Raw genomic sequence first — 26,371 nt, forward strand, 5'->3', positions numbered from 1 at the left:
GGTCGATGCAATAACAGTGAAGACATTGCATTGCTTATATCAAGACTGTTACTAGCTGTTACTAGCTTTCAGGAGCTATCTCACAATGCACCACACTGACAATACAATCGATACAAGCGCTTCTGGTGAGGACATGCACTGCCAACACAAGGAGCCAATTATGTGCACAAGTGATTTAATAACTATGGTGGCTGTATGTTGATATAAGTTAGGTTGACATAATTTTGTAGTGTAGACATACCCCAAATCTTTAAGGCTGACTTCACTAGGAAGAAAGGTGTATTCTTAACTACAGTTGGTGCTAATATATATATATATATACCGAACCTCATATTTAACTTAATTCGCCACTCACAAGTTAAGTTCTAGTTAAAAAAATCAGATAACACACGAAAAACCAGCAAAACCACTGGACCCCAAATGCACATATTTCTCATCAGTCATTCTCATGAAAACGCATAAACCCATGCCAAATGCCAGCACTAACACTACATGCATTATTTATATGCATTATTTATATAAACCCAAAGCAGGTTCTTCCCTCTCCTTTATTTAAGAATGTCAGGCTACTTTCCCCTCGCGCGGTCCCAGAGCTTGGGCTTCAGCCTGAGCCTGAACATCTACATGACACTTTTATAGTCCCTCAGCCTTAGCACTGTGAGCCTGAGTCAGCTGATATGGGCCAGTCAGAGATGATTAATTGCAGTTTAGACCTATCCTTAGAATACAGTATACTTGTGTTCTGAAAAGTGACTCTGTGTTTTAACGTTTCATATTTATGTGTTAATTATTTTAAGATTGAATCTGTTCAATTTAAAATTATTTCTTTTTTGGTGTGTTTTTTGGGGATAACTGCAGGGCTGAATACTTGGAATCTGAATGGAAAGTTGAGGTCTTCGAGTGATGAAGCACCAACAATAAAGTTTCTGTTTTCAATACTTAGTTAACAATTCTGTTCTGTATTTACTGGAATAGAATCCAGTACTCACTTTTCAACAGCTGCAGTGTCTGGAGGGCTAACAGATAGAAAACAGGTATTTTAGTAAAGATAAAGGATATGATGAATTAGACACAAGGAAAAGGTCTGTTGACAGAGGAACCAATTTTTACATACATTTCAGAGAAGAACTTACAGTGAACTATCTTGTGGAACTCAGAATCATGGTGGCTTTGAATGTGAATACAATAGAATTATTTTTAGTTGAATTGTAAAAATTAATTGCTCTTATGTTTAAAAGGATGGTCAAAGTTTAATGGTCTCTTCTCATCTCAGACGTACCTTGCATTAACGACTGTTGTAGGTGTGTGCAACTAGATTTGAGATTAGATAAACTATGCACAATTTACATGAAAATTTACCAGTCTGGATACAAACTAGTTGCCCAGCCTGTACCACTGTGGTGATACTGCTAAATTAATATTTTACTTGCCTTGTGCAATTAGAATTTTGCAATACTGGATTAGACAATGTACAGTATTTTAGGATTTTTCTGTAACACCAGTCATTATAGTAAGTAAGTGCTTCCCAGTTAAATTAGAGCTGCATAGTGATGTCCCTAGTGGATTCTGTAGTCTTCTGCTCTTCACCTCTGGCTGTAGAAGGCTCTAACTGGGTAGAAATATACATAATTTAAAAAATAAACTTACTTCTCTGATTATGCTGGGAAAACTTCCTGAAAGAGGGGGAGGAGAGAGTCTTTCAGTACACCCTAAAGATGGCTGAGCTCTGGGTTAGCCAGAGTTCTTGTGGGAGCTCATTCCATAGCTAGATCCCCTCGACCGATTAAAGCTTTATCTCTGTGTCTCACGCATTTTTGTCTGGATTTTATAAGCTGCATTGTCCCAGAGGAGCACAGCTGTGTTGGCGAGTCATGGATGGAGATGCAGTTGCAGATGTAGCTGAGTCCTAATTAGTATATTTTGAATAAAAGCTTGTGTAAATATGATTCTTATTTAGAGTTCTTATCATATGCTTCACTTATCTTAGAAAAAATTGGGTGATATTTTTTATCCTGATGAAAAAACAACCAATGAAATCATATTTTTCTCTTGTATTTCTGACATGTATAATAAGCTAGGTGGATACATGGATAGGCAGAACAATTTTCCTTTTGTTTACTTCCTTGCCCCCCAAATGTAGCAGTTTCCTTGTACATTAATCTCTGTGTTAAGTTTAAACCTTTGGATAAGCTTACCCAGGTGATTTAAAAAATATTAGTTTCCACTTACGAACATTTCCCCCCCCCCACCCCACTGAGACTCTTGAATTCATGGATTTGTGATTTTTATTAGCTTACAGGAACCTGTCATCTTATATCTGTACAGTTTCGTACATTGTATAGTGTACCTACAAGAAGTTCTTTGAGTAGTGTCCTTATGGATGCTCCATATCAGGATGTATATGCATCTGTGCGCTCTGTAGTGGGAATTTTTCATTAGCAACATCTGCGTGTCTGCATGTACCCTCAACATCCTTTTGCTCTGGTACAAGAGCACATAGGAAGGAATGGACTTGCCACCCCTCAGTTCTTTCTCAGCTGCCTGAGGCTTGAGATGGAGCATCATGGTGTCTGCTAACATGTCTTGCTACCCCTCTCGCTAAAATGTCTTTTTCTTAGAATATTTTTGTGTTTTGCACAATTGGTACTTTTAAAAAGTTTTTTTTCTCCCTCCTCTTTTTTTGCCTGATTTGGGCCTTTGATCCATGGCCTTGAGTACGGGTTATCCCCAAGACCCTAGGCTTCAAACCTTTCCTGACCTGCCACAGGACTTCCCTCCTTGTCCTCCGCCCCCAGCGATGAACATTCAAGCTGCCTTTGCTGTTTTAGGGAATCTTATGTCCTGTCCAAATATAAGCTCTGCTCATGGTTTAAGAGTAGATACAGTAAACTGAGGGAGGATAGGGCTCAAACTCCTATTAATGCAGTGCTTGCTGAAACCTGTGGGGTTTGAGTCCCCCCCGTGCATTGGATTGTCAGAGAGCTCTTGTGACTATCCCTACTGAGACTGTAAGCAAAGACGCTGGGGGGCCCTTTGGAACCATTTAAATCATTGAAGAAGAGAAGGCCCCCTTCCCAAAAAGAGAGAGGGAAAATCACCTCTATCTCAGGCGAACTCGCATCTTGTTGCAGGTACTGCTGAGGCTCCCATTCATCAGGTACTGAGACCATGGCACTGGCTAAGAAGACCATGCTATATACTGAGAACCCATCTGATAAACTACTAAAAGCAGTACCTATGTCAACACCGAGACATACGGACTCCAGAGCCAGGCTGAAATTATTGTTGCAGCCAGCAACCAAATGTGAAGGATTGACGTTTGGTACTGTTTCCGGTACCACCAGATATTCTGACTCCTGATGTCATTTGTGTACCGTCTAGTCTTTTGACTCACATGGACCTTCACATCTAGGAGGAGCCTGAGTAATTGTTAAGGGGTACTGAGACACACTCCTCACTGGTACTGTCTCATGTATTGGAGCATACTTACCTTCCTCTACCTTCTTCAACAATCTCTCACCCTCCAGTATTGTCACAGCCATCAGTCCCTCATTAACTCTTCAAGGATACATAGGCATGTTTCTAGCCAGTACTGACTGGACCCCATCTGATATCTTCCCAGCAACAGCGTCTGGTACCAATGCAATTATTGGACTCCTTTTTGTCCTGGCACTGTCTTGACCGCTGGTACTGACAACATTTGCCCCTCCAATTGGCACAGGAAATGACTTCTCATCAGATTCAGAAATGTCTGTACACAGTTCCCCTTTTCAGCCTCTTTCACTCAGGGTACACCCTGATAGAACTCCTAACCCGGTTTATACCCAACCCTGGCAAAGACAACAATGGGGTCCTGACCCTTTCCCTTATGCTCCACCACCCTGGGCTTATGGGAACCTCTGGATCCTTTATGGAGACCAGTTCTAAAGGGTCCCATCTCATAAAAGGGCACGTCAAAAGCAACAACTGCTATCCTTGGTCCTTCCACACAGTAGGCTCTTACAGGGAAGCAAGAGCTGCCTCCAGAAGAAGACACATCACCTTTCCACTAATCCTCCTTCTCCCCAGACAAGGCCGTCATGCCTCCCCCACCATCTTATGCTGGCAATTTCAAGGCCTTTCAGGACATTATGAAGTGCATAGAGGAGACCTACATATCCTGTTGGAAGAGACATAGGAGCCCCAACACTCCTTGTTGTACATCCTTTACACATCTCAAGGCAAAATCTCCTTGCCTATCAATAATGCTTTGGTGGCAAACCCCAGCTTGTATATCACCTAAATGTAAATGGGATGACAAAAAATACTACATCACACCCAAAGGATTGGAATATTTCTTTTCTCATCCTATACCCAGCTTTTGGGTCGTGGAGTCAGTCAACAAACAGAACAGACAATATTGATTCAGTTCTATGCCATCTATGCCAAAAAAATAAAATAAAAAAATTGGACCTTCTAGAATGAAAAAAACTACTGCTCTGCAGCACTGCATTTCCGAGTAGCCAGTTATCAAGCCCCGATGGTGAAATAGGATTTTATGAACTACTCCAAATTTTCATCCTTTATTGAACACTTGCCACAGTGCCCTTGTGATAGAAGGCTAGATAATAGCCAAGACATCTCTTCAGGCCTCACTAGATGCCACTGGCACATCTGCTTGCTCCATGGTAATAGTCATGTACAGAGCTTTTGGCTGCAGTCTACTGGTCTGCCTCAGGATGTACAAAGCACCATCAAGGTTATTCAAGAGATCCAGGTTATTCAGTGATTCCACAGATGGAATCAGTTCACTCTCAAGAACTCTCAGGCAATGCTATGATCTCTGGGCATCTATGTACTTATAGCAAAGAGAAAGTACCTAGGCTGCAGATGGCTCAGTGGTCTTGCCCAGACCATTACCAGCTGACAAGAATTGCTGAGCCCCCCCAGGGAGAATACCAGCTTCTCTAAGAAAGGACCATGCTCTACTGTGGCCTCCTAAGTAGCTACATCCTCAAAATGAGCATTTTGACCTGCTGACCTCTCTTACTCCACATTTTATGGTGCAGATATCCTCCCTCCACCCCATAAGGGCCATCTCATTCATTTTCTACCTTGCTAGGAACTCATCCACTTGGACAGACAAATCCTGGAAGTGATATCTACAGGTTATTTCATCCATTTCAAGTCACTTCCACCCTCGTATCCCCACCTCCCACTGCGGCCTTCAGGGACTCCTCTCACAAGAGTCTCTTGAGGCAAGAAGGTACAATCCCTCCTAACAGTGGAGGCGATCAAACCTGTGCCACTGGACTTGGTTGGGAAAGGATTATGTTCCAGGTGTTTCCTGGATCCCAAGAAAAACAGGGGCTGGAGACCAATTCTAGACCTCAGGACACTAAACATCTTTGTCTGAACTCAATGATTCAGAATGATACCCTAGCAATATTTTCCTCTCTGGACCTGGGAAATGGTTTTTCTCCCTTGACTTCCAGGATGCTTATTTTCATATAGCCACACAACATTTGCACAGATATTTCCAATATTTTGTCCTGGGTAGAGACCACTACCAGTATCGCATCCCACCTTTCGGTCTTTCCACTGCTCCAAGGGTCTTTACTAAAGTTCTATTGGCCGCTACAGCCCGTCTTCATCAAATTGAAATAATAATTTTTCCCTATCTGGACGATTGGCTCCTGAAAGGTCAGCCATTTTTTGAAGCACAGACAGCAACCAGTAGAGGCTATTTCTGTTCTGCTCACTGGGCATTCACCGCAATGCTGAAGAGTCTGCTCTAAAAGGACCCACTCCCAGTGTGTTTAGGCCTGGCTTAGAACCATTTACACCCACAACAAACACAGGCTTTCCAATCAGGTGTTGGAAGCCTGGAGAGTTCTTGATTTTCTAACTTGGTGAAAGTATCCACAGAAGGTGTGCATAGGAGCTCCCTTCTTCAGCTCCCTCCCGCCAGAATCATCTCTACAGACATCTCTCTGATAGGATGGGGCATGCACTTTCAAAAAGCTCACAGCTCAGGGCAAGGGGCCCCCTTGAGGCGATCCTCGATATCAGTGTACTAGAGCTTAGAGCAGTTATATTTGCCAGTGCTTCCTTCCACATGACAGTGGCTTCTAAATCAGAATAATGCTGGACAACAAAGCAGCAATGTATTATATCAATTGGCAAGGAGGAGTAAAATTCCAGTCCTCACGTGCTGAAGCGGTAAAACTATGGAACTAATGCATATTGCACTACATACCAATGTCAGTGGTTTGTCTACTAGGACTACAGAACACAGTAGCTGATTTCCTCTGCAGACATTTCAGCATTGACCACGAGTGGGAACTGAATCATGAGGTATTTAGAAACAGATGTTTTATCTAGGGCCATCCACAGGTAGATCTCTTTGCAACTCCATCCAACATGAAGAGTAGATGATTCTGCTCAAGGGGAGGGCATGGCTAGATCTCGATGGGGGATGCCCTAATACTTTCTTGGCTTTATGTACTGCTCTAGGCTTATCCCTGACTCTGCTACTGCTCAAGGTTCTGAACAAATTGAAACAAGAAAAATTAATAGCCATCCTCAAAGCACTGTCATAGGCCGGTTTGGTTATAAGAGCAGGTTTGCACATCTCCACAACTGCATCACTTCCTTCCCTTGACAATGAATCTTCTCAGGATCCATCACCCTTCCTAACCTCTTGGCGTTTCACCTCACAGCATGGCTACTAAATGGCTGCTAGTATAGAATAGACTGCTCCCCAGAGGTACAAACAGTGCTGTTTCATAGCAAAACACCTACAATGAGAAAAGTTATCTGCAGCAGTGGAAACATTTCCAGACTTGGTGCAGTCACCAATTTATACTTCCTCTTGAGTCTCACCTAACATACATTCTTGATGATTTATTCAGTTAAAAAACCACAGGGTTATCCCTGAGTTTGATTAAAGTTCACCTAGCTTCTATAACAGTCTTTCACCTCCCCCAGTGAGGGATTTTAGTTTTCATCCACCCAACCATGGCGAGGTTTCTCAAAGGCCCCTTCAACCTCTTCTGTCCACTTAAAGAACTAATTCCACCATGGGACTTCAACTTAGTCCTCAATGTGCTGAAGAAACTCCCATTTGAACCTATGGCAAACTCTTCCCTTCTCCATCTTAGAGACAAGGTGGATGAGGTAATATCTTTTTACTAGGGCTGTTGATTAATCCCAGTTAATTCATGCAATTAACTCAAAAACATTAATTGTGATTAAAAAAATTGTGATTAATTGCACTGTTAAGCAATAGAATACCAGTTGAAATTTATTAAATATTTTTGGGTGTTTTTCTATATTTTCAAATATACTGATTTCAATTACAACACAGAATACAAAGTGTACAGTGTAATATTCACTTTATATTTTTGATTACTAATATTTGTACTGTAAAAATGATAAACAAAAGAAATAGTATTTTTCAGTTCACCTCATACAAGTACTGTAGTGCACTCTCCTTATCGTGAAAGTGCAACTTACAAATGTAGTTTTTTTCTTACATAACTGCACTCCAAAAAAAAAAAAAAAAAAAAAAAGTAAAAGTTTAGAGCCTGCAAGTCCACTCAGTCCTACTGCTTGTTCAGCCAATCGTGAAGACAAACAAGTTTGTTTACATTTATGGGACATAATGCTGCCTGCTTCTTATTTACAATGTCACCTGAAAGTGAGAACAGGTATTCACACTTTTGTAGCTGGCATTGCAGGGTATTTACTTGCCAGATACGCTAAACATTCGTATGCCCCTTCATGCTTCGGTCACCATCCAGAAGACATGCTTCCATGCTGATGATGCTCATGTGACATTACGTTCCATATTCTTTATGGAAATATGCTTATGATATGGATATGACATAACTGAGATATATCTTATGCAAGATAGCTCATGTAAGATACCATTGGAAAGGTTATGATTTACTGAATGTGATTATCCAATTTTTATGCGTGCCATCAAATTTGATGAGCCTGTGATGTTGCACTCCATATGCTTTATGAAAATATGCTTATGAATGTGAAGATGATGTAACTGAAATATGCTTTATGCAAAAGGTCTCTTGTAAGATATCATTACAAAGCTTATAATCTACTGAGTGTGTTCATTCTATTTGTATGCATGTATCATTCTTATATCTGAAACTAGAAATATGAAGTATAAATCTGAGTTCCTATTGTAATTCTGCAAACTGTGGGCCGTTAATGGTGGTTTAGAATCTTGATCGCTCTCATTGACTAGGACAATTGGTTATGGATGGTTTATTTACTTGCAAGCTTTTCTGTATATGTGTGGGCCAGCCCGTGGGTAATGAAGAATGAGGTCTTACAGTGATATGTGACCACGTCACCGGATAATGAAATCCATCTTAAATCTGGTACTTTTCCATTCAGAAGGAGGGATGGGGACCCAGAATGACAAGGGTCCTGCCTTGTGCCAAAGCTATAAAAGGGGGTGGAGCAGAACAAAAGAGCCTGCCAGTCATGAGACAGCCCCTGCTTTCCACCTAGGATGTCTGGGGAAAGGATTGGGCCCAGACTAGGAAGGAGTCTAGTCTTTGAAAGAAGCTTATTGGAACATCTGACGGTGAGATATTACCTGTAATCAGTTTATTAATGTATTAGGCTTAGACTTGCGTGTTTTTCCTTTATTTTGCTTGGTGATGTACTTTTTTCTGTCTGTTATTACTTGAAACCATATAAATTCTACTTTTTAGAATTTTAATTCTTAAATTATTTTACTTAATAAAATCACTTTTATTTATTAATGAACCCAAAGTAAGTGATTAATACCTGTGGGGTCAAGTTTGGGAAACAAAGGATTCCCGCCTTACATAAACCTTATTTAAGGGTGGGGAGGAATGCAAAAGGGACTCCTCTCCGTGACCTGTCTGCCCAAGAAGAAAGACTGCTAAAGACACCTGAAGTGAAGGCAAGGCAGAAGTCCAGACTGAGACAAGGGAACCAGTATGAAAAGAAATATAACTGGAACTCTAAACTCTGGAAATTTTGCAACCTCCCTAAAATAACATTTAGAGTAAGAAATTACATTTTGTAGCCTGTTTCTAAGAATTTTGAGCTAAGCTTGCGTATTTTGTTTTATTTACTCATTAATCTTCTGTCTATTCTCTCTTATATTCACTTAAAATTCCCCTTTTGTAGTTAATAAACTTATTGCTTGTTTATAATATAACCCCGTTTGTACAATTCATAGTGTGTGTTGCGGGGGCGGGCATAAGAGACTGTGCATACCTTCCGCCACACTGAGGGAGGAGGCAGATTTCATAGTATACCTTTGGGTCTGCACTCCAAGGGAGGTGGACACCTGAGTGCTGGGGCAAGTCTCTTAAGCTGAGTCTTCCCAGAACTGATCTCAGTATCTGTGTCGTTCTTCAGTTGGGTGTGATACTGCCTATGTGTGTTCTGGAGGAGGCTTAATAGCCTGGCTCAACAAGACAGGTAAAAGGGTGTCCAAGCTGGCATAACAGGTGGGCTCAGTGGTATCTCAGCATATCAGGTGGCATCCTAAGGGGAGCAACCTGTCAGCTCGTTAAAAAAAATGTGTTAATTAAATTTGTGACTGAACTCGGGGGGAGGGGAATTGTATGTTTCCTGCTATATTTTACCCGTATTCTGCCAAATATTTCATGTTATAGCAGTCTCGGATGATGACCCAGCACATTTGTTTTAAGAACACTTTCACTGCAGATTTGACAAAATGCAAAGAAGGTATCAATGTGAGATTTCTAAAGAAGCTACAGCACTTGACCCAAGATTAAAAAATCTGAAGTGCCTTCCAAAATCTGAGAGGGGCGAGGTGTGGAGCATGCTTTCAGAAGTCTTAAAAGAACAGCACTCTGAGGCGGAAAGTACAGAACCCGAACTATCAAAAAAGAAAATCTTTTGCTGGTGGCATCTGACTCAAATTATGAAAATGAACATGCGTTGGTCCGCACTATTTTGGTTCGTTATCGAGCAGAACCCGTCAGCATGGACGCGTATCCTCTGAAATGGTGGCTGAAGTATGTAGGGACATATGAATTTTAGGGCATTTGGCACGTAAATATCTTGTGACACTGGCTACAACAGTGCCATGTGAACACCTGTTCTCACTTTCAGGTGACATTGTAAATAAAAAGCGGTCAGCATTATCTCCCGCAAATGTAAACAAACTTGTTTGTCTGAGCGATTGGCTGAACAGGAAGTAGGACTTGAGAGGACTTGTAGGCGCTAAAGTTTTACTTTGTTTTATTTTTAATGCAGTTTTTTTGTACATAATTCTACATCTGTAAGTTCAACTTTCATGATAAAGAGATTGCACTACAGTACTTGCAATGGGGGAATTGAAAAATACTATTCTTTTGTTTTTTACAGTGCAAATATTTGTAATAAAAATAAATATAAATTGAGCATTGTACGCTTTGTATTCTGTGTTGTAATTGAAATCCATATATTTTGAAAATGTAGAAAACATCCAAAAATATTTAAATAAATGGTATTTTATTATTGTTTAACAATGCAGTTAATCGTGATTAATTTTTTAAATTGCTTGACAGCCCTACTTTTTACTGGACCAACTTTGGTCCACTAAAATATATTATCTCACTTATCTTGTCTCTCTAATATCCTGGGATCAGCATGGCTATATCAGTCCTCCTCCATCTCTTAAAACCTCATGTCTCATTATAGCCATTATTTTGGCCAGGAGGATAGGGGAGCTTGAAGCCCTTGTAGCTGACCCACCATACATGGTATTCTATTGCAACAAGGTGACACTATCTCCGCACCCTCATGTCCTTCCTAAGGTTTCCTCAGAATTTCACATAACCAAAGCCTCAGTCTTCAAGAGACAAAATAAGCCTTCATTCACCAGATGTAAGAAGAGCTCTTGCTTTTTACCTAGACAGGAGGGCTTACCAAAACTTCTTATCTCAATTGTAGAAGGACAGGTCATTTCCACTCAAAGATGCACCTCAACCTGTTACAAAGTTGCAGGGGTTCAACCCTCTCCAAGAGCTATTGTTCACTCCACCAGGGCTCAATCCACCTGTTTCCCTGCTGAGAAACATACCTATCCCAGACATTTGCACAACAATACACAAGTTCTCCCAGTACTGCACTCTTGTGACTTCTTCCAGAGCTGATGCAACTTTTGGTGATGCTGTTCTACAATCTGTACTGAATCCATCTCAAAGTGACAGTATTGCTTGGGAGTCTCCTGATGTGGGACACCCATGGTGATATTACTAGAAAAAATTAGAGGTTACTTACCCTGGTACCTTAACTGGAATTCTTTGAGATGTTTCCCTTTTTGAGTGCTCTGCTACCCACCTTTCTAACACGGCTGCTACTCTGATATCTGCCGCAGAGCCACTCATTGGATTTCCATGGTTGAGAAGGAACTGGAATGGTGGCAGGTCCACTCCTCCCTATATGCGCTCATACTGGAGCACAAGTATGTGGACTTGTGGATGCTACTGACGAAAAGTTTCTGAGCCAGAGTGCACAGGTGCACACACATCCTGATGTGGGGGACATATTTCAAAGAACTCCAGTTACTGTAAAAGGTAAATAACCTCTTCTTCCTGATGGAAATTATATCACTTATATAAAAATAATTGGGGATATGGGAGAACATCTTGTCACTTTCATAAATTAATAAAAATGTGGAACATTGTAAAACCGTAGAAATACTGTGCACATGTATATAGATTAACATTTACACCATTGGTATAATACAATTACAAGTTTTGGGAGAATGCAACCATACATTTTTCAAGAGAATCAAGAGCACAACACAAATGTTGATCTGGTTCAGGAACTGCTTCCTTTTATTTCTAGGTGTGGGTCCCGTTTACAAGAATGACAAGATGAAAATGGGACCTTCGTATTTAATAGATATGCTCCTTATAGTCATAATCTCTGTTGCTTGTTTCAGTGACTAAAATAAGTTTTAATACTTCATTGTACTGCTGAACCAAAACAGACCTGGGAATGGAAGCTGGATTCTGCTCTGGGTTAAGAACATAAGAACGGCCATACTGGGTCAGACTAAATGTCCATCTAGTCCAGTATCATATCTTCCGACAGTGGCCAATGCCAGGTGCCCCAGAGGGAACGAACAGAACAGGTAATCCTCAAGTGATTCATTCCCAGCTTCTGACTTGCACATAATTGATATAATTAAATTCTAATTTCAAGTCCAAATTGTGCTCTTGTTTATCCTGGTGCATCCCTGTTTAAAAACAATTGGGTTGCACCTGCTTGAGGACAGAATTGGAAAAATCTTAATACTGATTATGAGGCATGAGATAGAAAGAAGGCACCTTGACTCTTGGGTCCCATGCTAAATTTGGTGAATTTGTAGGGCTGGTAGTTGGAGGTGACGGTGGGAGAAGGGAACACGTTTGAACTTTTAAACTGAACACACTTGTTATGGAAATCAAGATACAAACACTGACCCTTCAGTGCTATTTCTGTAGAATTGCTCATAGAGCAGAACTTCATTTGAAGTGTATATAAGGGAGTATACATTTTAACCTGTTTCTTTTATGGAGTTGCTGTTTCAAGTAGATGACTGAAAGGTGTCGTTCCCCCCACCCCCAGTAATTTCCGATGTGGATGATTGGTTCTCAGTGTTTAATCTTATAAAATATTTTAGTGACTCAGTTATTCCTTTATTTTGTGTTCTAAGAACAGTCATGTTTTTTCATGACATTTGCTTTAGTACTTCTTGCTATTTTCCAGAATAAGACAAATTATTTTTATTTTTAGATTAATATATTACTTCTGAATTTGCCATAGTAATTTTGTTTATTCATTTACAGAGCCAATGATTGTGTTAGTTTAGGAATACATTTCTTATAGTAAATACAGAGAAAACATTCCTTTGGTGAATCTAGGAAATATATTTTATATTAATTTGCAAAAATAAAGTACTTATCGGTTCACAGTCAAGCTGGAAAGGCATATTGAGTGGTGTCCCGCAGGGATTGGTCCTGAGTCCCGTTCTGTTCGGTATCTTCATAAATGATTTAGTTAATGACAGAGAGAGTACACTTACAAAGTTTACAGACAATACCAAGTTGGGAGGGGTTGGAAGTGTTTTGGAGCCCAGGATAAAAATTCAAAATGATCTGGACAAACTGGAGAAATAGTCTGAAGTAAATAGGAGGAAGTTCAGTAAGGACAAATGCAAAGTACTCAATTTAGGAAGGAACAATCAATTGCATACATACAAAATGGGAAATGACTGCGTAGGAAAGAAAACTACGGAGAGGAATCTGGGGGTTTCAGTGGATCAGAAGCGAAAAATGGGTCAACAGTCTAACGCTGTTGCAAACAAACCAATCATTATTCTGGATGTATCAGCAGGAGTGTTACAAGCAACACACAAAGTAATTCTTCTACTCTACTCCACGCCAATAAGGCCTCAACTGGAGTATTGTGTTCATTTTGGGTACTGCATTTCATGGAAGATCTCCATTTCATTGGAGAAAGTCCAGAGGAGAGCAACAAAAAATGATTAACGTTCTAGAAAACATGATCTGTGAGGAAAGATTTGAAAAAATTGGGTTTGTTTAGTCTGGAGAAGAGAAGACTGAGAGGGGACATAATAGTTTCCATGTACGTAAAACAGTGATTCTCAAACTTTTGTACTGGTGACCCTTTTCACATAGCAAGCCTCTGAGTGCGACCCTCCCTTATAAATTAAAAACACTTTTTTATATATTTAACACCATTATAAATGCTAGAGATAAAGCGGGGTTTGGGGTGGAGGTTGACAGCTCGCGACCCCCCCATGTAATAGCCTTGTGACCCCCTGAGGGGTCCCGACCCCCAGTTTGAGAACCCCTGACATAAAAGGTCGTTACAAGGAAGAGGGGGGGAAAAATTGTTCTCCTTAACCTCTGAGCATAGGACAAGAAGCAATGGTCTTAAATTGCAGCTAGGTTGGACATTAAGAAAAATTTCCTAAATGTCACGGTATTTAAGCACTGGAACAAGTTGCCAAGGAAGGTTGTGGAATCTCCATCATTGGAGGTTATTAAGAACAGTCGAGAGAAATGCCTGTCAGGAATGATCTGGTTATTACTTAGTCCTGCCTTGAGTGCAGGGGACTGGCTAGATGACCTCTCAAGGTACCTTTCAGCCCCACCCTTCTGAGATTCTGTCTCTTTCATTTTAGTGGTTGCTAGTGAGACTTTTTTCTTAATATATTACAATAAGAAAATAAAATACCCATAATCAACTACTTTGTGTCCAGGAAGATTGTGAAGGGATTTATTTTTTCTACTTGGCATGTTTCCTCGAGTTTTAGGGCCAGATTCTTATCTCAGTTATGCTGGTGTAGAGCTGAAATAACTCCATTTTTTTATATTAGTTATTCCAGATTTATACCAGTCGAACTGAGATCTAAATCTGAGCAGTTTTGTGTCCAGTTTTGTTTCATGTAGTTGAGTGAATACTTTGGATTGGTATAGTGTAACAGGAAAAAGGTGAGGTAATGCTTTTAGCAATATTTCCTTAGAGAGGAAATAGTTTTTCCTCATTTGTTGGTAGATGAAAGCATAGCTAAATTAGTTGGAATGTGTTTCTTAGCTCCTCATTATAGCAAAAGGTACTATTTCAGAATGGGTATAATCACAGATTTTGTAGTGGAAAAATTATGTAATGTGTCCTTTCTCTGGTAAAGGCTTTTAAAAATGCCTAAAGACAAAAGTTCTGTTAATTCTCTCAAGTACAGAATTACACAGAGACTATAACTTTTTTTGTTGTTGGAGGGTCTGATCCAATTTTGTTAGTTTTATTTGATACCATGTGATGCACTTCAGAAATAATATTGATAAATTTATTTATTACCTTTGACTTATCATGAAGTATCTTTTCTAAAGGAATTGCTTCTGTAAAATAATTTTAAAATACACAATTTGTATGCATTATTTCATTTAGCAACTCACCCATAACAAAACAAACAAGCAAAAAGCAGCGAATGAGGCATATAAATGTAATGAAACATACCCCATTTCTTTTTAAAACAAAACTCACCACCACTCTGGTGGGGTGATGCGGGGTGGGGGAGGGGCGAGAAGCACTTCTTTTTGGTAGAAATGGTAAATGTGACCCATTTTCAAGTGTCCACCCATGCTCTCTTAACTAGAAATCTCACTGTCCTACTTTGCCATTGATTGGGAAGAAGTTGGTGATATGCTGTTATCAAAATGCTGAATCACTGAGTCTCCAATCACTTTAATTTTTGAACTCAAGCTATTAAGCAAATGAACGGTAAATGTTCACTTGTAGAGAACTTCTCTGAAGACAACAAAATAAACTTGATCATTTTGTCGATAAATATGAAAATCTGGTCCTCTTTTAGCTTTTTGAGTATTGCAGCTATTTTAAGTCTATAATTTCAAAAACCATCCATGATTTTAGTATATAACATCTAAAAATATCTGTGACTTGATGCAACGTATAAATAACCAAGCAGTTTGTTTACACTCATGGTGAACATTAGGCCTATAGGTAGTTCAGTAAATGGACACTCTAGGTAAATATTTAGCTGGCATCAGAGAAATCTGTTTTACCCAACAATGAGTTTTCTAATTCCCTTTACCAACCTGCTTTACTTAGGCCTTGGCTACACTGGCAATTCACAGCGCTGCACTTGCTGCGCTCAGGGGTGTGAAAAAACACCCCCCCTGAGCGCAGCGAGTGCAGCGCTGTGAAGCGCCAGTGTAATCAGAGCCTGCAGTGCTGCACGCTCGCTTGCAGCGCTGCAAGCTATTCCCCTCGGAGAGGTGGAGTACTTGCAGCGCTGCGAGAGAGCTCTCGCCGAGGCAGCGCTGTGAATCCAGAAGTGTAGCCAAGGCCTAAGGAAGCATTTGGTGGACAGAACAGGTCAGTGTCTCAGTTGCATACTCTAGTGATATGGCTTCATTATCATCAACAGCCATGGTAAACTTTTGTTGAGATTTAATTTATGCATAAATAAAATTACATTTCCTGCTTTGTGATGTCCTAGTTTACTGGAGTTGTACAGAAAGTGGAGAAATATGAATTTATCATGTGAAAGAAGGAACAATGTGTAATGGAGTTACAGTGGAGGGTCCTTTTATAATAACTTACTTAAGTTACTTACTTAAGCTTGTATACAACAAGCTTTTCTTCCTAAATATAAAGTTGCTGATAATGTGCTATTTTATCTGGAAGCTACTTTTCCCTCTTTAGAATCACAGAGGTGCTGGTGTTATATCATGTCCTTTTTTTATAACGTAACTATGAATATACTACTCACAACTGTGGCTAATAAAACTGTACTTTATTAGCCACATACAAATTGTAACCATCACTGCTTTGTCCCACAATAAAAAAAATAAATAAAAATAAAGAAAACTTTGCAAGTGGTTGTTGTAATGTTAACAGAGACCCACTTCTCCATGAGTAGCTTTTTGTTATGATGTGGTATTATCAAAGGTTATGGTGTTATAATCAAAATCAACTTGAGGAAAGAACCATGTGTGTTACATATAGATGGTCAGGAATTTTCCATCTTTTTTTTTTTTTTTTTAAATGTTTTTGCAAAATACAAATTTTTGCCAGGAAAGTTTTAGTTTTGATTTGGTTTACCACTGGGAAAGTCAAAACAAAAAATTTCAATTTGGGTTGACCTGAATAAAACTATTTCAGTTCGTTGAACCAAATTGAAATGTTCAGTTTCTGGTCAGTTCAGCATTCATCTGTGTCTGATTTAGCTGCTTCAGTACCTCCTGGGAATTGTTGGACAGGTGCCTGATGTCCCCATTCTCCTCTATGGGCTGGGCTTCTGGATGCATCTCTGAAGATGCACCATGGTCCTCCTCTTGTTCAACTGCCCTGTGCATCATGGAAGTCCATCGGGGAGCCGGACCCAGAAAGGAGATTCGTAGCATGAGGCATTGCCATAGCTCAGGTAGACAGATTAATGTTTCATCAAGCCAAAAAATATTTTGATTTCACAATATGAAAAGAAACATTTTGAATCAGGAGTGATGAAAAGTTTTTAGTTTTGAATGAAAATATCGAAATGAAATGCTTTGACATTTTTGAGCTATGGAGCTTCCCATTGCGTGAATAATTTTAATATTTCAACTCTTCTTCCTGATTTAGGACAAACACATTTTGATAATCAGAATGTTCTATGGGATGAAAATTCAGATTCTTGATGGATTCTTGTGTTCCATGAGCTATTTCTGGGGCAATATCTGGACTCCTTCATGAGAAGTGTTCTAACTTCAGAATCATTGTGTTAGATAAGGTACATCTTTCCTGTTGTGGTATCAGGGCTGGCATAAAGTATAAGCACTATAGACTTGTGCCTCTACCCTGCTCTTGGAATCATGTGATTTACATCAGAATCTAAGTTTTAATTAATAAAAATTAAGCTAGCACATTTTAAAAATGCACCTTTTTATCCCAGTCTAAACAAGTCCTTAATTATGGGTTGTTAATACCAAGACCTACAGTGTACAGCATAGTGTATTGACTTTTTTTTTTTAAATGAGCTATTTTAAGCATGATTTAAATCAGCAAGCAGGAAGCCTGGATTTAAATAATTGATTTCATTCTTGTTTTGCATCTTTAATTTTTAGTGATTTCCTAATGTGAATAAAGAACAGGAGTACTTGTGGCACCTTAGAGACTAACAAATTTATTAGAGCATAAGCTTTCGTGGACTACAGCCCACTTCTTCGGATGCATATATGTGAATGTATCTTTCTTTGGTAGGTAGAAATATTATAACATGTTAATTTGCAACTAAATATTGTCTTTACATTGCATTTGGTTCTTTTTGCCAGTCAGGAGTATACATTACGTCCATACACATTTATTTAACCAGTTACATAGCACAACATACATTTATTAAGATTTTTGATTTTTACCTTTTTTCTGTCAGAAAATGCTGATACATTTTTTATTTGCTAGATAATACCTTTTTACTTGTGATTTGTATCAGACTGCTTTTGTATGGAAATTGGAATTTAATTTAAAATGCACAATAACATTTTAAAATTATCTTCAATGTTTTGGATACACAAGGAGAAAAGTTTCAGACTAGCAGCCGTGTTAGTCTGTATCCGCAAAAAGAATAGGAGTACTTGTGGCACCTTAGAGACTAACAAATTTATTTGAGCATAAGCTTTCGTGGGCTACAGCCCACTTCATCGGATGCGTAGACTGGAACATACAGCAAGAAGATATTTATTCATACAGAGAACATGAAAAGGTGGAAGTAGCCATACCAACTGTAAGAAGCCAATCAACTGAGATGAGCTATCATCAGCAGGAGGAAAAAACTTTTGAAGTGATAATCGAGATGACCCATAGAAGGTGTGAGGATACTTAACATGGGGAAATAGATTCAATTAGTGTAATGACCCAACTATTCCTAGTCTCTGTTCAAACCTAAATTAATTGTATCTAATTTGCATATTCAAGTTCAGCAGTCTCTCCTTGGAGTCTGTTTTTGAAATTTTTTGTTGCAAAATTGCCATCTTCAAGTCTGTCACTGAGTGGTTATAGAGGTTGAAGTGTTCTCCCACTGGTTTTTGAATGTTATGATTCCTGATGTCAGATTTGTGTCCATTTATTCTTTTGTGTAGAGACTGTCCGGTTTGGCCAATGTATATGGCAAAGGGGCAAGGAGAAAAGTTTATGAAAATGAATTTTTTATTTAAAAATTGATTTATTAAGTATTATTTGTATGTAGTGAATTGACAGATTATCTCTGATCACCATGGGCCAGATTTTCAAAGGTATATATGTTTCTAAAGATAGCTTCCTGGTGCTTACTTAAGTAGGTTTGGTGCTAACTGCCCTTGAAATCGATTGGAGTTGAAATCAATGAAAGCAGATTAGGTGCCTATGCACTTTTGAAAATCCCTTGCATCTTTAGGCGCCTAAATACTTTTCAAAATCTGGTCCCAGGTCCTTCAAGTTTTTAGAATTAGTAGATCTCATCCTCTTCCATCTGGTTTTTATTTATAGATTGGAAGAGACAAAACAAACTTTCCAACTTTCTAAATTCCCAGTCAATTTCTCAAGTCGGAACTAGTACAAAAGAAGAAATTGTTCTCTGCACTTGGTAGCTAAACTGAAACCAAAGTACGGTAATTAAGGCAAAAGCTTTTGCCCACAACAGGAACTGAAAGCACATCTATGTGGAAAAATGTAAATTCCAGCATTCACTCAATTGTACCGAAAGAAAAGAATATAGATATTTCCTTAATGCAGTACATGACATTGTAACATATTTATAAAACTTGATTTGACCTTGAATTCTGTATATAACTAAAAAAGCGTCATTTTTTTAACTTATTCAGATTTTAGGAGGGTTCATTGATGAGCATTATATTTTTTAGTTATTTAAATTATTTTAATGGCTTAGAGTAAGTTTAAGCCTTAACCACAGTTGTCATACTTTGAAATTTGATTACTAATGGTTTATTTTAAAAAATAAAAATGTATTTAAATAAAAAAAATTAAAATTTTGTTTTTAAATTGTTATCCACCTTGCTACCAACTTCTAACACCACCACATCAGAGGACTCTGTGTGTGGCAAGAAGAGTGCAGTGGGTCCAGTGCACTTTTACAAGCAGATACACTGTGACGGCTATAGTAAGTATTGGTGGACCCCTGCTGCCTCTCCTATCTCTTCAGTGGAGAGAGGCACCTTCTTTTCCTCAAGGGAGGGACTCCAACTGTGGAGGAAACCAGGCAGCAAGGAATGCTATACTTCTGTGTCATCTTCATTGGGAAGGAAGGGCTGGTCTTCTGCCGTCGGTAGGACCATGAAGCAGCAGTGGAGCCAGCTTGGGTGCCTATTACTCATTCATGAACCACGTGGACTCCTAGCCTAGATGCTGTTACAAAAGAGAGAAGGGGGGGAAGCATGGTCCAATGGGATTGAGAGGCAGTTTTCTCTGATAGGAGTCCCCAGACTGCAGTGAGCCTTTTCTTCTCCTCCACCTCTGTTGTTGGAAATGGAGCAGTGCCTAACTCATTTTTTTGTCGTCCCCTCCCGGCTACCAAATTTTGTGTTTTTTGCACCCCCCCCCCGCCCCTCAGTTTGTCTGGGCTTGTTGGTGGTTGCTGATCTTGGATGCCTCCAAGAAAGAGATTTTTGTATTCTAAATATTTTGTATTCTTGAGAATCTGTAACTTGCATTTGAAATCTTAATCTTGGACACAACAACATCATTGACATACACTGCCAGTTTGTGTTTCATATTTTTACTCTTAGTATCCTTTATTTTAAGAACATTTCTTAGATGTGTGTTGTACACCCTTGTCTTATGCCTGTATAATATTAAATGGAGCAAATCCTCTATTTTCAATGTTTATCACTGCCTCAAGGGAGACATACTGTGCTGCCTTTTAACCCGTTTCTTAAAATAACCTCCTGAACACATCCAACACATAATAGTCCATAAAAATTTCCATTGTACATGATGACATTTTCTTTGGCATTGAGCATTATTGTAACAAGTTTGATTTTAAAAGTGTGGTGATCATGTCAACTATGTTGGCCTGGATATTCCTTTATGCTGATTTCTTGTAAGAATTGAAATGTTCTTGCTATTTTTTTTTTTTTTTTTTTTTTTAGAGAAAGAAAGTTAAATTTTACCTCCATACATATTTTATTTTGGGGTTGGTAAGTCATGGTGTCAAGCACAGGCCTCTCCTGCAGCTTAAGAATTAAACAGAGGTGCCTTCCTGATTAAACTATTGGGCTTTGTACTCAGGCTTTGGTGTATGCCATATCAAGCTTATTTCCAAACAAACAATGATTCAAAATCTTTATCCTCTCTTGCTTCTGGGTCTGCACACACAATGAGAAATATATGTATGTATTCTGAGGTAGAGGTCTTCTGTCTGCGCAACTGTCCTTCCTTGGTTTACTGTACACTGGCTTGACTATGAGCCTAATAGATGTAGAACTGCAGTTTTGCACTGGTGTTTCCCACAACAAATATACCACTACTGCAATTTCAAATAGTTTCCTGGAAATGCTAGGAGCAATGACATGATTACATGATCATGAAAGATCATGACATGGCCACTGTAAGATGGGTTGTATATGGAAGAGCTAAAAGTCTGCAATTTGTAAAAATGATTCTGATGTTTATAGCCTGAGACCTTTCACATGCTTCAGCTTTGCATTCATGACTCTATTTCAGGTTGCCATTTTACTTGAGCCCCTCCTCACTTACCAGCAGCTCCTTTATATTAATATTTTAATAATTTAGTTAATATTTAAAAATATAGGTTTATTAGCACTACTACATGATCTGTTTTGTCTTATTTCCTAATTAAATTATGGTAATTATGAAGAATATGGTATTCATCATTGGAAAACCAGAGCTTAGAGCTCTATATAGTTATCCTATATAAATTTCCATAAAGCTTTGCTTCATTCAGAATCGTGATTTAAACCAAACTGGCAATTAAACTAATAAGAGGACAAGGAGGTAATTTTCATGAACAAAATACTTTGATGCTTGGAAAATAGTGTTTCCTATTTAAAGGTTTATAAAGCTGGGAAGCTTATCTGACACAATCATTAAATTGTGCTTGTTTGAAATTATCAGAATTTTTAAAATATTCTGGAGCTAAATTTTTTATTTATTGCAGAATCTGAATCCTAAATAAAATTATTTTAACGAGAATAATAATAAAAGAAAAAAAAAACCTTGCTTGCACTTCTTGCAAAATTTCCTGGAAGAGTTCTAAACTGTGTTAGCACTGATTAAGTTAATATGAATGTAACTTCTTTGAGTGATTGCCCCTGTCATTTCCACTCCAGTGTATGAGTGCCCAGTTCACCAGAGTGAGAGATGATTCCCTTTGTGATACCTGTTAGGGCAGCACATGCCATCTGATTTCATCGTGCTGCTGCACAATGGTATGAAGAGTGGAGGCACCCTGATCCTCCTCAGTTCTTTCTTACCACCATAATTGGTAGCAGCAGTGTGTTGACTTGCTGAGCCAAGTGTCCTCTCTTTCTCTTTTTTTTATATATAGTTAGTGTATTTGTCATAGTTAATTTGCGGCAATAATGAGCTTTACAATAAGTTTCATTTCTTGTTCTTTTTGTTTTTGTGTTACTTAAGAATGTTGGCTCCTGGGTATTCTGGGTGCCAACTCCTGGTACAGGGGCAAGCCTTGGACTCCGGGCTTTAAGAGTTGTAAGAAATCGATGCCAGTGAGTGATCCTCACTCAAGGTGTCTGCAGTGCCTCAGGGAGAGCATGTCTGCGATATGTGTGAGATCTGTCGAGACTTCAAGCCCCAGATTCAGAAGGACAGAATGGTGAGACCCTGTTACCGCCTCATGGAGGCAGCCTTGGATCTGCCCTCAGAGCCTTCCTGCTTGTGTTGGGCACTGAGCATTTCTTTGTCAGTGAGAAGTGCCCCTATGGGCATTGCGGAGACTTGGTGCCCTTCACCTTCCCCATTACCGAGAAAAAAGCATAAATATTATGCTTCCAAGGTGCCAGCCTCATCCAGGAGATTAAGGTCCTTGGTACAGTCTTCTAGCAGACAGCCAGGGGAACAGGAGAGAATGTCCTTGGACAAGACACTCTCCCCGGAACCAACATCATCTTGTACAGAGTCATTGACTTTGACCAACCCCCTCTGTGGTTACTGACTCCTTTGATGCAAAAACAGCAACATCAGGGGAACTTGTTGGTTCTTAGGATGCTGGAGACATATGCTGCGTTGTGGGGTCTCCTATGCCTCTCAGTATCGAGTTCTCCAACAGTTCAGGATACAACTTGTCTGGTACTGATTGATATGTAATCTTTGTTGGCCTTACCTGCAAGTATAATCCAACCACTGGTACTGTGGCCATGTTCAGACTGTCTAGCGCCTCCTTGCCCGGTGCCATCTAGAGGCAAGTCCAACATGCTGTCTCTGATACTATGTCACCAAAGATACAGCTCTGGTCCTCAGTACTGTGTGGTACCATGCTTCCCTGGTCAGGTGACTCAGGTTCTTCCTTGGAGTCACACATTGCTCCTGTGCCTCTTGCCAGGGTAGAATGCATCACTCACCTTCATCGAGAGGACTGTGCTCTTGGTACAGAGGTCCCACAATGGTCCAAAGACCCAGATCCATGAGCCAGTAGATGTTGGGACTTCATGGCCTATCAGTGACCATATTGGTACCTGTGGAAGGGCTTGTCTCACCACCATATCCTCACTGGTTCATCTTCCCTTCCAATCCCCGAGCAGATATCAGTGCAGCTCTGGGGCAGTGACACACGAAGTTACCCGTGGTACTGAGGTTGGTATTGATTGCGAGCACCTTACCTGCCAGAGTCTCCTGCAGAAGAGGTTCAAGAGACTCCATTTCAGCCCCTATTGCACTCCTCCTCTTCATCACTGGGTGAGGCAGTGATGTCTAGGGTGTCCCCCCTCTTCTGGACAACTGTATGGCATACCAGAACCTGTTAAAGAGGGATGCTTCCTTTCTGGACGTCAATGTTGAGGTGATCGAATAGTCCTTCTGTAGTCTGGTGGACATATTGTGATTGGCAGGACCGTCTCATGTGGCTCTTCCTATTAATGAGGCCACATTGGTGCCCAGAAAGGCACCCTCTTTGTTGCCAACTGCTAAGAAGACCGAGCAGAGGTACCACATTCCTTCCCTGGGATTTGAACATTTCTACACACATCCCTCTGTAGGTTCCTTGGGTTTGGCAGTAAATGAAAGGAAGCATCAAGTACATTCTTCTTCTACCCCAAAGGCAAAGGAGGCAAAGAGATTAGACTTTTTCAGTAGAAAGATTTATTCTACTGCTGGCCTGCAGTATCGTATTGTGAAACAGCAAGCCTTACTGGCTAGATACAATTTCTCCCTCTGGGACAATGTCATTGTTCATGGAGAAGTAGCCAGAGGATGCCAGGCAGGCGTTTCAGGCAGTACTGGAAGAAGGCAAGCTGGTGGCTAGGACCTCTCTTCAGGCTGCATTGGATAGGACAGATTTGGCAGCTAGCACCGGGGCATCCACAATAACGATGTGCAGATGCTTTTAGTTGTTGGGTCTTCCACAAGAGGTCCAGCGGATGATACAGGATCTCCCCTTTGAGGGTCCAACTTGTTTCTTGCAGCAGACTGATGAGAAACTTCACAGTCTCAAGGACTCGAGGGCTATGGTGAAATCTTTTGGAATTTACACTGTATTCCAGAAAAAAAAAAACACTTCTGTCTTGTCAATCCGGCATTACCAGGTGTTTGTGCCTCAGCAGTTTGACCAGTCCAGAAAGAAGGGGAAGAATTATAGAAGACCTCCTCCTCCATATTTTTGTTCCACTGCAACTGTTTCTTGGCAGCCAGGAAATACCAAGCAGTCTGTTTGCCTGCCAGGTCAAGGGCAGTTTACCGGTCTGAATTATGCCAATTTCTCCTTTCCCAACAGGTTATCCCACTTCCTATTTGCTTGGCCCATATTAATGCAAATCAGTGGGTTCTAGGCACTGCAGAACTGGGATATACACCCTTTAGTTTATTTCAGTCCTGTCCTCCCACCCCCCTTCTCCATCTCTCTTCAGAGTCCACTCTCAAAAGGCTGTCCTTCTCCAGAATGTCCAGTCTTTTCTCCATTTGGGACCTATAGAGGAGGTTCCTCTTCTCTACTGGGGAAAAGTGTTTTATTCACACTACTTCCTGATTCCAAAGGCAAAGGGAGGTCTCAGACTCATACTAGACTTTGAGAGCTGAACAAATGTATAAAGATATTAAAGTCTTGCACGGTCATCTTCGCCTCCATTATCCCATTCCTGGATGCTGGTGACCTTGCCCTCGACTTCAGGGATGCATATTTTCATGTGATTGAAACCACAAAACCATGGGAGATTCCTAAGATTTCTAGTCAGCAACACCCATTATCAGTTTACAGTCTTGTCCTTTGGCTCTGAGAGTGTTTACAAAATGCATGGGGGTGGTGACTGGTTTCTAAGCGAACACAGGTATTTCTGTACCTGGACGACTGGCTGGTAAAGTGTTGGTCCAGGAGACAGGTAGGATGCAGTGTGGTCAATATCTGGTCCCTTTTCAAAGTTCTAGTTCTCCTGATCAACAAGGACAAGTCGGTCTTCTCACCCAGTTCAGGAGATAGAATTAATAGGAGTGAGCCTGGTTTCTATGGTAGCCGGGGTTTTCCTGTCTCAAACCAGATTTCAGACAATGTTAGGTCTTCCCATCATGCAGGATGGGCTTTTTACGTCTGAAGAAATGGCTATCTGATGCTTCTGGAGCATGTGACTTCCTCCATGTATGTGATTTGGTGTGCCAGACTTTGTCTCAGGGTATTGCAGAGCTGGGTAAGCTCAGTATACTCCCCAGCTCACCCCCCATTAGCCATGCTGGTTTGAATGCCTGGAGGAGTGCTAACTTTCTTGAGGTGGTGGATGGATCACATACACACATTGACCCTGATTAGACACTTCTTCTCTAGTTTAAGGGGCTAGGGAACCTGCAGACTCAACATCTCTGGTCACATCAAGATTGAGCTCTCCACATGAATGGCCTTCAACTCCCATACATTTATCTGGCATGTCAGGCTTCCTTCCCCCACATCAAGGAAAAGACTCTACGTGTCCCCATGGATAGCACAGCAGCAATGTTCTACAACTACATGAACAGACAGGGAGGGACAAGGTCAGATTGCATGTCAAGAGGTGATACAGCTTTGGGAGTTTTGTATCACCAAGACAATTCACCTCAAAGCATCACACTTGTTGGGGATTCAGGGCAGTTTGGCACACTGCTTGAGCAGATCTTTCAGCAGAGATCATGACAGGTCTCTCAAGCTAGATATATTAAGACTCATTTTCCAGGCATAGGGAGTTCCCTTTACTGTTTGCTTACCTGTTTGCTGCATTCCACAACAGGAAGTGCCAACTCGTCTACTAAAGAGCAGGTCACAGTCAGGGATATCTCACAGATGCTTTCCTCTTAGTCTGGCAAGACAAACTACTGTATGCTTGCCATCCTGTTATGCTCTTTCCCAGACTATTTCTCAGGATTAATCAGTCCTCATAGCACCAGCATGGCCTTGTCAGCTTTGTTTCTCTACTCTGCAGACCCTCTCCACTAGGCCTCCCTTGACATTTCCTCCAGAACTGGATCTGATCTCAAAGGCCACAGTTGCCTGCTTCATACCAGCTCAGATGTTCTTTGTCTCATGGCCTGTCTGCTCCATGGTTAATGCCTCAGGAGGCAGTCTGTTCAGAGAATGTGTAAAAACATTCTCCTGAATAGCAGAAAGCCTTCTACAGAAGACAGATGTGCCTATTAAAGTGGAAGCCATTCTCCTCAT

At 40.2% G+C, this 26,371-nt stretch overlaps 1 protein-coding gene and 1 long non-coding RNA gene across 9 annotated transcripts in view; both read left to right on the forward strand.

Moving 5' to 3' along the window:
- The window catches only part of VPS13B (vacuolar protein sorting 13 homolog B), a 948,921-nt gene that overhangs the window by 36,356 nt on the left and 886,194 nt on the right, over nt 1-26,371 (forward strand). The gene's annotated exons all lie outside the window — the stretch shown is intronic.
- LOC117873705 lies at nt 16,869-19,387 on the forward strand. Its single transcript, XR_004644786.1, has 3 exons — nt 16,869-17,302; nt 17,637-17,768; nt 19,033-19,387. It is a non-coding gene; the product is annotated as an uncharacterized LOC117873705 (long non-coding RNA).

Source organism: Trachemys scripta, chromosome 2 (assembly GCF_013100865.1).
Source record: "Trachemys scripta elegans isolate TJP31775 chromosome 2, CAS_Tse_1.0, whole genome shotgun sequence".
Classification (NCBI taxonomy): Eukaryota; Metazoa; Chordata; order Testudines; family Emydidae; genus Trachemys; species Trachemys scripta.